The following is a 10712-nucleotide window of genomic DNA, read 5'->3' as shown; positions in this document are numbered from 1 at the left end:
TGACTCACAAGGAAACTTCTTTTAACCCTAACTCTCCTCCCCTAAGTATACCCACTAGACATGATACAGGTAGTAACTATAGAATCATCTACTCTGATAGTGCTGTGCGCTGAAAGTGTAAGCACAAACCAGCAAATCCCCATTTCAGGTAGCACAAATGGTTCCCAAAGGTGTCATAAAACAGAAATACTAAAGATAGTAAAATAATTATATATCTATTTTACATGTAGCATTACCTCACATCGTTCTCCCATTATTTCCATTGTAATTTAAAGAATAGTTTGGTTTCTGGGAATAAAAATCATATTTGATGATTTTTATAAAGAAATATTTTATAAAGGTCATAACCAAGCTGAGTGCATCCCATTTTCTCTCCAAGGCCTACAGTAACTTCAAGTTTCCTTCAATAAAATATTGACTAGCTAATTGGTAGCACTGTGGTTCTTCAGGATCTTGTGAATATTGACTGTGATGGATGACCCAGATAATGATGATCAGACGAGCTTATAGAACTACTGCCATATGGCAATGGACACGTCCCGTTCGATTTCAAAATACATTTCAAAGCATCGGGATACAAGCCACCCAAAACCAAGTTAACTATACTACATCATAAGGACAGAACTTATAAGCAGATCCTTCAATCAAAACCCACCCCACAAAAACAAAAGCTTTAAACCCTAAAATTAAAAAGACTAAATTCGTTGGTTTAATGAATATTCCAAAGGCACATAGTTATACTTATTCACACATTATTTTCAAGAGTTTAGTTTAATTGTTCTCTGTCTTCTATCTTCTGTTCCATCAGTTACTACTGAGACGTACAAAAACTGCTTGTCAAGCCAGGAAGATAGGCTTAGGATTCCAGCCAATATCCAGGGCGGACAGGCCAGCTATGCTAGAACAAGAACTAAAACCATCTCCTAGTGAGTTCCTCCAGGATTCTGTGGAGTCAGCTCCATGACCCTGTTTTTGGGTGGGGGAGGGACATGCATCACAACAGATTTCCTGTGCTCTGTGAAACCCTTACTAGAGAGCACACGTGTGCTCCTGGCATGGATGATCTGTGACAGAGGGGACAGCAGAGGCCCAGTCACACTCAGTGGACAGAGGGATTGAAGAAGAGTCCACAGGTTTAAGGAAAACCCTGCATCACCCAGACTACTGTGTTTCTTCTGCTGCAAATCAGTGTCCCAGATGATAAGCTTAAAGTTGAAAAACATAGCAAGTTAGGGTCAAATGTGCCAAAGGTGAGCATATTTTCCAAATAGCTTCTTTGGATCAAATTGTCATGAAGGCAGTAAGGATATTTGGTTTGCCTTTTAACGAACACTATTCATGGCAATGTCCCATTTAAAATCACACTGCAATTAGAAATAGAGCAACTACCATGGCATTTATAGTTGTCAGAAAGCTTCACAATCCGTTTCATGATCAGAAAATAAAGCAAGATTTCAGTTTGTTTTCTTTCCAAAATTGTTGTAGTTCTGAAATATACAGGATCCTTTGCTTTCTAAAAATGTCAGCTTTGCCACATGGTGTTGCAGAGATCTGACCGCAAGAGCTTCTCAAGTTTTACAGTCCACAGAATCTTTATTTCTATCTGAGATCCATTGGTGGTTTTCCACTTGAAGCTGGAAAGAATTAAGACAATTGGTTTCTGCTTTACTCTTAAAATAAAAATTACAAAATTAAATAGTATCTATTTTCTTCTGCATTTTCCTTTAGCCTAATTTGTTAAATGTGAGTTTAAGATAGACAAATTATCTTACCTTCTTCAGCAGTTTATAGCAAAACGAGAGAAGTTGGTTGAAAATAGCCATTATGCCTCTTGTCTTTGTAATACTCTGATCAACCTATACTGACAGAAAGGAAGCAAATCAAATTCTTAGAAGGAGGCCTTCAAAAGACTTTATCATTTACTTAGTTTGTAAATGGTAAAAATTTCTTCTAAGGGGTCTCAAATTGTATGTAGATTAAGGTATCTGAGCTGACTTGATGACCTAAGGTCCCAGAACTCAGAAGCAGGGACTGTTGCCCAAGTCCCATGCCAATTTCATGGAACCCCAGGAAGAATGGATGGAAAATCAACCTGTTCTATTTCAGATGGCTTAGGGGCTTCTCCACATGCACCAAATAGTGGCAGTGAACCCCCTTCTTTGCAATTCCTTGCACTCTACTTTTTTGCACTCAGACTCCCTAAAACAAACAATAGAAGTCCTTCACTCTGAGGGGTCTATGCCTAGTTAGTCAGGTGATGATGTTGAGATTTAAGGGTAGCTGCTCCATGCTATGGTATTAATCATGTTCCCAAAGCTAATTTATTTGGTGAACCTACTGCTTCCTGGGGTCAGTTGTAACTGCAGATGATAAATGGTTCTTGCAGTCAAGGCAGGAAAAATGGAAATAAATTGTTCTTCTGTGGGTATTAATGCTTTCTTTGAAGAAAAAGGGGCTGGAAGCTGACCTAATAAAAAAAAAAAGAAGTGTGAAAGTTTCTCAAGTGCTTTCCTGAATGTCCCACCCTCCCTTTTACCTTTAGAAACACTTGATTCTGCAAAGGTGTCTTAGTTACTGTCTGGAGCTGGTGGCATAAAAGAGCAAGCTTGTTCATTTCCAGGAGGAGCATAAGCTCATCATCATCTTTCAGATGAAATGTAAATAAGGAAGTTAAAACAACTTCAATGACATTCCATCATTTAAATCTTAAGTACCTTTATACCTTAATAATATACCCTCAAAGTGTGTATTTATGACATCAAGACCAGCACCAGGGAGGGATACGTGCATTACCTGTTTTGAGAAAACTTGCACACTTGAAGCAAGCGTCAAACCCTCTTCAGCAAAAACCGGGTAGAAAGGAAAAACATCACTACGTTAGGTGTATGTCGTCTAGATAGTTGGTAAGAAATACACGCATGGATAAGTTTCATACCGAATGTAAAAAAGAAAACCTAAACGTAAAAGGTCTGTCATGGAACTTCTGTGGTGTTTGTTGTATCCTTGAAAACACAAGAGTTTAACTGTATTCAGAAGCAGTTTTCCCAGACCTGTTGCTGAATCAGTCCCTGCAGTGGCTCTCCTACACAAGGGCACCTCCAATTACCATGCAGGATCGCAAAACATTTGATGCTTAGCCATAAAAATTATGCCTGGGCTTTTCGATGGATCCGAAGCTCATCTCATGATATCCCCAATTATAAGGGGTGCTGAATCTTGGAACATGGGGTCAAAAGGGTTAGATGAGGTCAAAAGCGTTTGAACGTTCCTGCTTCCAGCTCAGCAAGATAGAGTTTGTCACCTATACATTTTCTTCAACCAGCCATTTGAGGGGCTTATTCTTTCACTCTTCACCATACATTGTATAATTTAGTGGGGAGAAGAGGATGATGGGAAAGAATACTGAAAAATGCTTTAGAATATTCGGGATGATTATTTTTAAATGGTACACAGAATGTTTTAGGGTGAGAGATACCAGGGAAGTGAAGACTGAGCTTTAGGTGGCAGCAGGAAGAATGAAAAGAACAGGGCAAATCTGAGAGTGATTTGTGAAGAAAAATAATAGATCTTGGTAATAAATTAGATAAAACATATGAAGAAGAAGGAGGCAATAATTTCAGGGTTAACTTATTTCCCTTTCCAACAGCCATGCTATAATTGGATAACCTGATCTCAAGGTCAAATAATCCTTCGCATCCTTTCCTATCGTTTGAAAGGGAAAACAATGTAGGCTTCTCATTGCGGTGGCTTCTCTTGTTGTGGAGCACGGGCTGTAGGTGCACCGGCTTCAGTAGTTGTGGCACATGGGCTCAGTAGTTGTGGCCGGCGGTCTCTAGAGCGTAGGCTCAGTAGTTGTGGCGCACGGGCTTAGTTGCTCCACGGCATGTGAGACCTTCCCGGACCAGGGCTCGAACCCATGTGTCCTGCATTGGCAGGCGGATTCTTAACCACTGCGCCACCAGGGAAGCCCCTATTCCACTTTTTAAAAAGGGAAAAACTCACTTATAGTCAACTTTACAGAAAATTCCACATGAAGCATTTTCTATAATTCTTCTGACTCTGTTGACAATCATCCTCTCAAGCTGAAATCCCTTTCCTGAAGAGGCTCAGGTGAAAGCACATGGGAATGCCAAAGGAAAATACATAAAGTTGATAAACGGATAGAAATTTCAAAGTTCAAATGCAAGAATGCCTTTGGTTCTAGAGAGGCAAACAGAGTAACATGAGAGTTAGGGGAAGTAAGAAAGGACTCTTGTAATCCACTTATCAATCAGAACCTCCAGGTAAGTGAGGAGAATTAGAGCTAGGCCTATGTGGAGATTCATGAGACATGTAGGGCAGAAGGGAGAATGTCAGTATATGTGTCTCTCTCCCTGGATGCCCTAAATCATCAGGAATATGGAAGAAGAAACGGAAAGTAACATGTACTGAGAACCTGTAATGGTCTCAACCCTATGACAGATGCTTCCTTATGTGTTATGTCATTTGATCAATATCATTCATCCAAATCAATAATGAAGAAGCCAAAAAGCTTTCCTCGCATTCTGGGCAGTATAAGAGATGCTCATTTGCTGATAGGGTATTTGCACCTACTTGGGAAAACCTGAAACTTAATATTGTAGCTAGTGACTATCAAAGCCCATTCTACTTTATCCCTATACTCTTTAAGGTTTTATTTCCAATAAGATAACCAAAAAGCTCCAAAAATTGCTACTGAAAGTCCTCTTCTTTTCTACCGCCATCTGTAGTATACATGTGTTGTGTACACAGGTAAACATACAATTACAGTAAATCATTTAGAAAACTAGCTAGTACCAACTTTTAGCTGAACTCTTTTGCTACAGTATTAGCATGAAATGGAAATAAAATCTACTTCTAGTTGATGAATTAAATTCTGTGAAGTTTTTAGTGGCCTCTCTCCCCTGAAATAAAATGAATTATTAACGAGGTAAGAAAACAGTATTGCCTGGAAATTGATTTTATATTAAAGTTTTAGAGCATTTAATGCATTATCATATCCCAAGTTTTGAAGAATAATATTGAATAGACTAAAAATATTTTGAGTATTCTTAAAGCAAGTTTACTATTTATTACTTCTTAAGGCACTTCAAAAAATTTCAGGTAAACATTATATATGTTCATTTTATAATGTAAGAAACTTAAAACTGACAAGTTACATTTAAGTTTTATTTTTCCTTTTTACACTTTTAAATGTTGCTTCATAAGTTAAAGATATAAGATCTAATAATATGTCTTAACTAAAAGGGCTTTGTTCTACAATGGAAAAAAGATGTGACTAAAAATCAGGAAATTGTCACTTTTTATTCTAATTTCAACTGTTGCAGGAATTCAGTTGTTTTTGATGAGGCTTGTCAGTTAAGTTTCAATTCTGAGTCTATAAAATAATCGTAATAATATTTGTGCTACCACTCTCATCAGAAGATTAGGGAATATCACTTTGACAACTACTAAGAAGAATGAACTTCGGTCCCTTAATAGCTATGAGGCGTGAACAAAATATTCTTATTCTCAGATAAACTTCAAATGAAATTACGAAGCAGAAACCACTTTAAAAACTATAAGGCACTGGTAAGTGTGAAATATTTTAAAACTATAATGCACTAGAAAATCTAAAATATATAAATTATAAAGAAATATGAGTAACTGCATATAAATGATAAAGACATTATATAAATTGTTAAGACAACCTTAAACAATAGCCTGAAGAAAAGCTATAAAATTGCCCAGGAAAACTACAAAACTGGATACAGTGACAACTAACACGAGTCTCAGAAAGAAGTAATTAGATGAGGCAGGTAAACCATCGTCTTGAGGGAAAAGAGAAAAATTGTTTGGGAAAAAACAGGTATACTGAGAGGGTGGGTAGAAAGCAAAGCCAGCTTGGGATTTTACCTCAATCATATAACCAAGACTTGCCAAATTGGCACAAGGTGTTATCTATTACTGTTATTCCATTATCCATTCCCATCAAGAATTCTAATATACTGTCATCTATTTTTGTGTATATCTGCTCAGTCTCTTACACCTCAGGTGTATTTTTCACACTTTTGATTTTGATTCAGAAAGCCTGGTTTGTCAGAGTCCATTAAGGAAAACAAAAAGCCACAGCTATTAATTTATCAGAGAGAGTTTAACATATGGAACTGGTTAACCAAGTACTAGAGGACTGAGAAGGCAGAAAGGGAACACAGAGAAGGAACATCGAGATTGAAACTGTGGGCAGCCGCCTGTACCCCTAAGGCTGAAGGAACAAAAGGAAGAGTTTGGGATTCTTAGAATTTAGAAGCTTGGCGGTGAGGCCCCTGCAGAGCTGGTTCTTGAACCTCTGAGAAGGGGGTGGCAGCCAGCTGGGGCTGGTATTTCCGAGGGGGCAGGATGAGACTGGTTCTAAGTGTACAGAAATAAAGAGACACTGGAACAAACAGCTGCTCCGGGGTACAGAGAGATACTGTTGAGTGAAAGCAAGCGAACGAGGGAACAAATTCCTTCTCCTTCCTCTATCCAGCCTTGCCCTTGTCCCTCTGGTGTCTGCTACTGTTGGAGCATAACAGCTGTCAAAGGAGGGGTGTTTTCTCTTGCCCCCAGTCCCAGCTTCATGAGCAGTGTACAGCAAGGGTGGATTTGGAGCTGAGAAGGAGGCTTGAAATCAGCTCATCAGCTTACTGGGTCTTGATTTCCTCAGTTATAAACGGGGATAATACTGCCCTGTGTACTTCACTGGAATGGTTTGAAGGTTAGATGAGCGGGTAGATATGAAAGCATTTTACAAGCCATAAAAAGAAAAGCAACTGAGAATTAGCCTCCCATAAATACTTGAATGTACTGTAATAGGTATTTCTTAGAAGAAATGTGATCACCTTCAGAACTAGTGGTTGTGAAGCTAACAAATTATAATGCTTCCCCATGCCTCCCTTATTCTCATCTATTCAGATCATGTTAACATCTAAGATACCAACTTTTGAGTCTTCTAGGGGAAATGACCAGGAACATTGTGTTTTTGCTTTGGTTGGTAATGTCATCTGTGCAGGATACCATGAGTCACATGGCAGTGTTTTGAGCACGTGACATCACTGCTGAGAGTGCGCCAGGAGGGAACACGCAGACCTGAGTGAAGGCGAGGCGGAGGGCCTACAGTGTGCCTGATGAGGCTCGTGCAGGTGTGGAATTCCTGCAAAGTCTCCTTTTAAAAAAATTTATTTATTCATTTATTTTTATTTTTGGCTGCATTGGGTCTTCGTTGGTGCGTGCGGGCGTTTCCTTAGTTGTGGCGAGTGGGCGCCACTCCTCATTGTAGTGTGTATCCTTCTCATTGCTGTGGCTTCTCTCGTTGCAGAGCATGGGGTCCAGGTACACGAGCATGTGACGTGGTAGTCAGACCATCATCTCAAACTCATTATCCAAAACTCAACCTTTTCCTTACTTCTCCCATTCCACTATCATGAAAATCTATTTTCAATATATTTTATGTTTGATTTCTTTTTTTACTGTTCATCTTCTTAATATCTCCACCAGTATGCCAGCCCTCTTCTGAGTCCTGAGGCCTGGTAATTGCCGGTGGAAAGGACACAAAATAAATGTCTTTGTGAACTGAGAGTTATGTTAGAAATATTAGCATGTGGGTTTATTGTAGTAAACACATCTGATTCTTCGTTTTGCTTTGTCATCAAGCTTAACATGATACAACATATCAACGCCTCCCACCTAAGGACCACCAGGAACACATTTGTAGTTGAACAAGCTGTGTTTACTTTTCCTAGCAGTGAATGAGAACACACAGAAAGAGGAACTGTAGACCATATAAGTAAGAGGGTGATTGAAAAGGGATATTAAATCATTCGGACTTGTTTTTGGTGATTTGGGCGAGGTCTTAAGGAAGCAGACTTTTGCTCTGGATTGGTTACTGTCAGGAAGACAAGTATTCCTATGACTGATTATCTTCATGAACCTCTTGTATAGAGAGAGTAGATTACAGTGAAGGTAAAGCTGCAATTGGTGAAAACAAACAAAGAAACAAAGCAAAAAAAACAAAGACGAAACCCCCCCAAGTAGCTGTCACTCATATTAGCTAGGAGAGGGACATATGGTGATTTGTACAGTGATTGTGCTTTTGTCTGTGCTTAGAAAAAAAAATATTATGAAGCAGCCTTTGATGTGTCTCACTTTAGCATGACCTCAGCGTGAAGAGATCTCATACTCTCATCTGAAGTTGGCATTCTGTGAGATTTCTTAATGTCTACTGGGAGAATCACATGCCCTAGCCTGGATGTCAAGAGACATTTTTAGTAACCCCCTTTGGCCACAAGACCTTAATCCATGTTATGTAGACTTCCACTATTGCTCTAATTTTGCTGGTGAGGAATTTATTTTGAGAATGTAGTCTTTAGTTGGACATGGGTTGATCTCTCCCCTGCCTTTCATTGTAGAATGCATTGTTGAATGCTCTGATATGACACTGGCTGTGCAATAGCATTTAAGGCTCTGGACAGGATGCTCTGGCCAACTGCAAAACAAGTAATCATACAAAACACAATGATTATTAGTCCTCGAAACAAGTCTTGAAGTCAAGGGCCTAGATTGTAAAAACCAGACAATGAATCTAGCTGTGTTCACTTCTGATAGCCACATGACTTTTGTCAGAATCAAAGACAAGTTTGGGGCCATCCTTGCTAGTTATTATTTTCCCTAATGTGAGGATAGCAGGTCACAAAGCATATATGAATAGGGAGCCAGTTACTGTTCCTGGGAGATTTTTAAAAAGAAATTGGTTTGACTGTTACTGGATAAACCACCCCCCCACCCAGCCACCCCAGGGGAATAGGATCTGCTGGAATGTGCAGTTTTACATATCTGAAAGTCTCTAACAATTATCCTGAACACACAAGATAAGTTAGCATATGCCATATGGGTGTTTTATAAGATGTTATGTAAGAAATAGTACCCCAGTGGGGCACAGACTATATCCAGAGTATAAGTATCATTTATCACAGCAAGAGAAAGCCAATTTTGTGTTCCTCAAGGCAAACAAACTGTATTTAGCAGAGTTAGCCAGTTGCACAAAGCAAGCTGACTATCATGAACAAACGGAATACCATGAGGAAATTTGACTATCAGGGCCAGGATGGCCCCAATATTGGAGCCTACTCCTGATTGAGTAGGACTTGCTTATAGGATTGTAATCACCTCAGCAGGAGGTCAGTGTCCAGTTTTCAAAGTCTGGAGGTTGGGATTAATGCTGTAAGGGAAACTGACAAATCAGAAGGGGCCTTCAAAAAGAAATCTGCCTTGAAGAGTGTTTAAAGGAGCAGCATTTGTGTCTTTTGTCTGCAGGGTCTGATTGGGAATGTCAGATGTTTTTCCTTAAGTGGTAGAAGGAGATCACAGGAGTAAAAACACAATAAGGATAATGAAGGTCACTGTAATGTGCTAGAAGACATCACAGTGTAGTGATAGACAATATTAATAGTAGAGTAAAGGAGGAGAAAAAGGTCTTAGAGAATCAAAAAATTAATCTCATTCTGTCACCTTGGGAGGAATCTGTCCACTTCTGAAGTCAGTGTCACCTTGAAGACTGCTACGAATCCTCAGTTTAAGGTCTTTGGATGGAGTGCATATCCAGTAGAGATGGGGATGTGAGGAGGAACCACTCAAGGATCAACACTCTGGAGTTTTACTGATGTTAGTTTTTAAGAGTACCTGGTAAGTCATTTTCTTTTAACCTATGCTCAAGGGCAGATTTTTCTGACACTTATTTCAGAAAAACAATTCTCCAGGTTGCAGATCATGTAAAGGCTGTTTATGTGAGTATTTTGGAGATTTGCTTATATCTGTGTGATAAAGCTGGAAGTGTCACTTGAGGGCTTTCAAGTAATTAAAGCTATCAGCCTGTAAAAACAGTAGAATCCAAAATTGGGGATGAGGTTCCCAGCTGTATGGGCTGGCCTGATATGAATTAATAAGTAGATAAATTGTCAGTCCCAGATGGGGTTGATCTTACAGACATGAAATTTAATGGTAATATTTGATACCATGAAAAAGTTTTGAAGGGCTTTATCAATTTTAGTTTTAGTATTCCGCATTTATTTATTTATTTATTTTTGTGGTACGCAGACGTCTCACTGTTGTGGCCTCTCCCGTTGCAGAGCACAGGCTCTGGACGTGCAGGCTCAGCGGCCGCTGGTGGGATAGTCCAGGACCAGGACACGATCCCGTGTCCCCAGCATCGGCAAGCGGACTCTCAACCAGCATGCCAGCAGGGAAGCCCCGCATTCCATATTGATGATGGATTATACTTTTATTATAGAAATGATCAGTCTATTTCTATTTGATTTAATTTTGGTAGGTTGAGAAAATTATTTATTTCATCTGGTTTAAAATTAAGTAATTCAAATTAAGTGATATACTACTTACATAAATATCTACTGTATCCGAATGATTACTTCTTTTCTCATTCCTAATATCTTTTACTTGTGTCCCTCTCTCTCTCAGTAACCATTGGTATACATTTATCCATTAATTTTGCATTTCCTAAAAACAAGCGTTTGGTTTGCTTGAACTTCTTTATGGATTTTTTTCTTCTTTTCTCTTTATTTAACTTTGATAAATGTTCCTTCCTTCCACTTTCTTGCATTTATTCTGTTCTTCTCATTCTAATTTCATATTTTTGTTGCTTAGCTCATTAATCTGTGGTCTTT

Source organism: Kogia breviceps, chromosome X, assembly GCF_026419965.1.
Source record: "Kogia breviceps isolate mKogBre1 chromosome X, mKogBre1 haplotype 1, whole genome shotgun sequence".
NCBI classification, from domain to species: domain Eukaryota; kingdom Metazoa; phylum Chordata; class Mammalia; order Artiodactyla; family Physeteridae; genus Kogia; species Kogia breviceps.
This window is presented reverse-complemented; position numbering follows the sequence as displayed.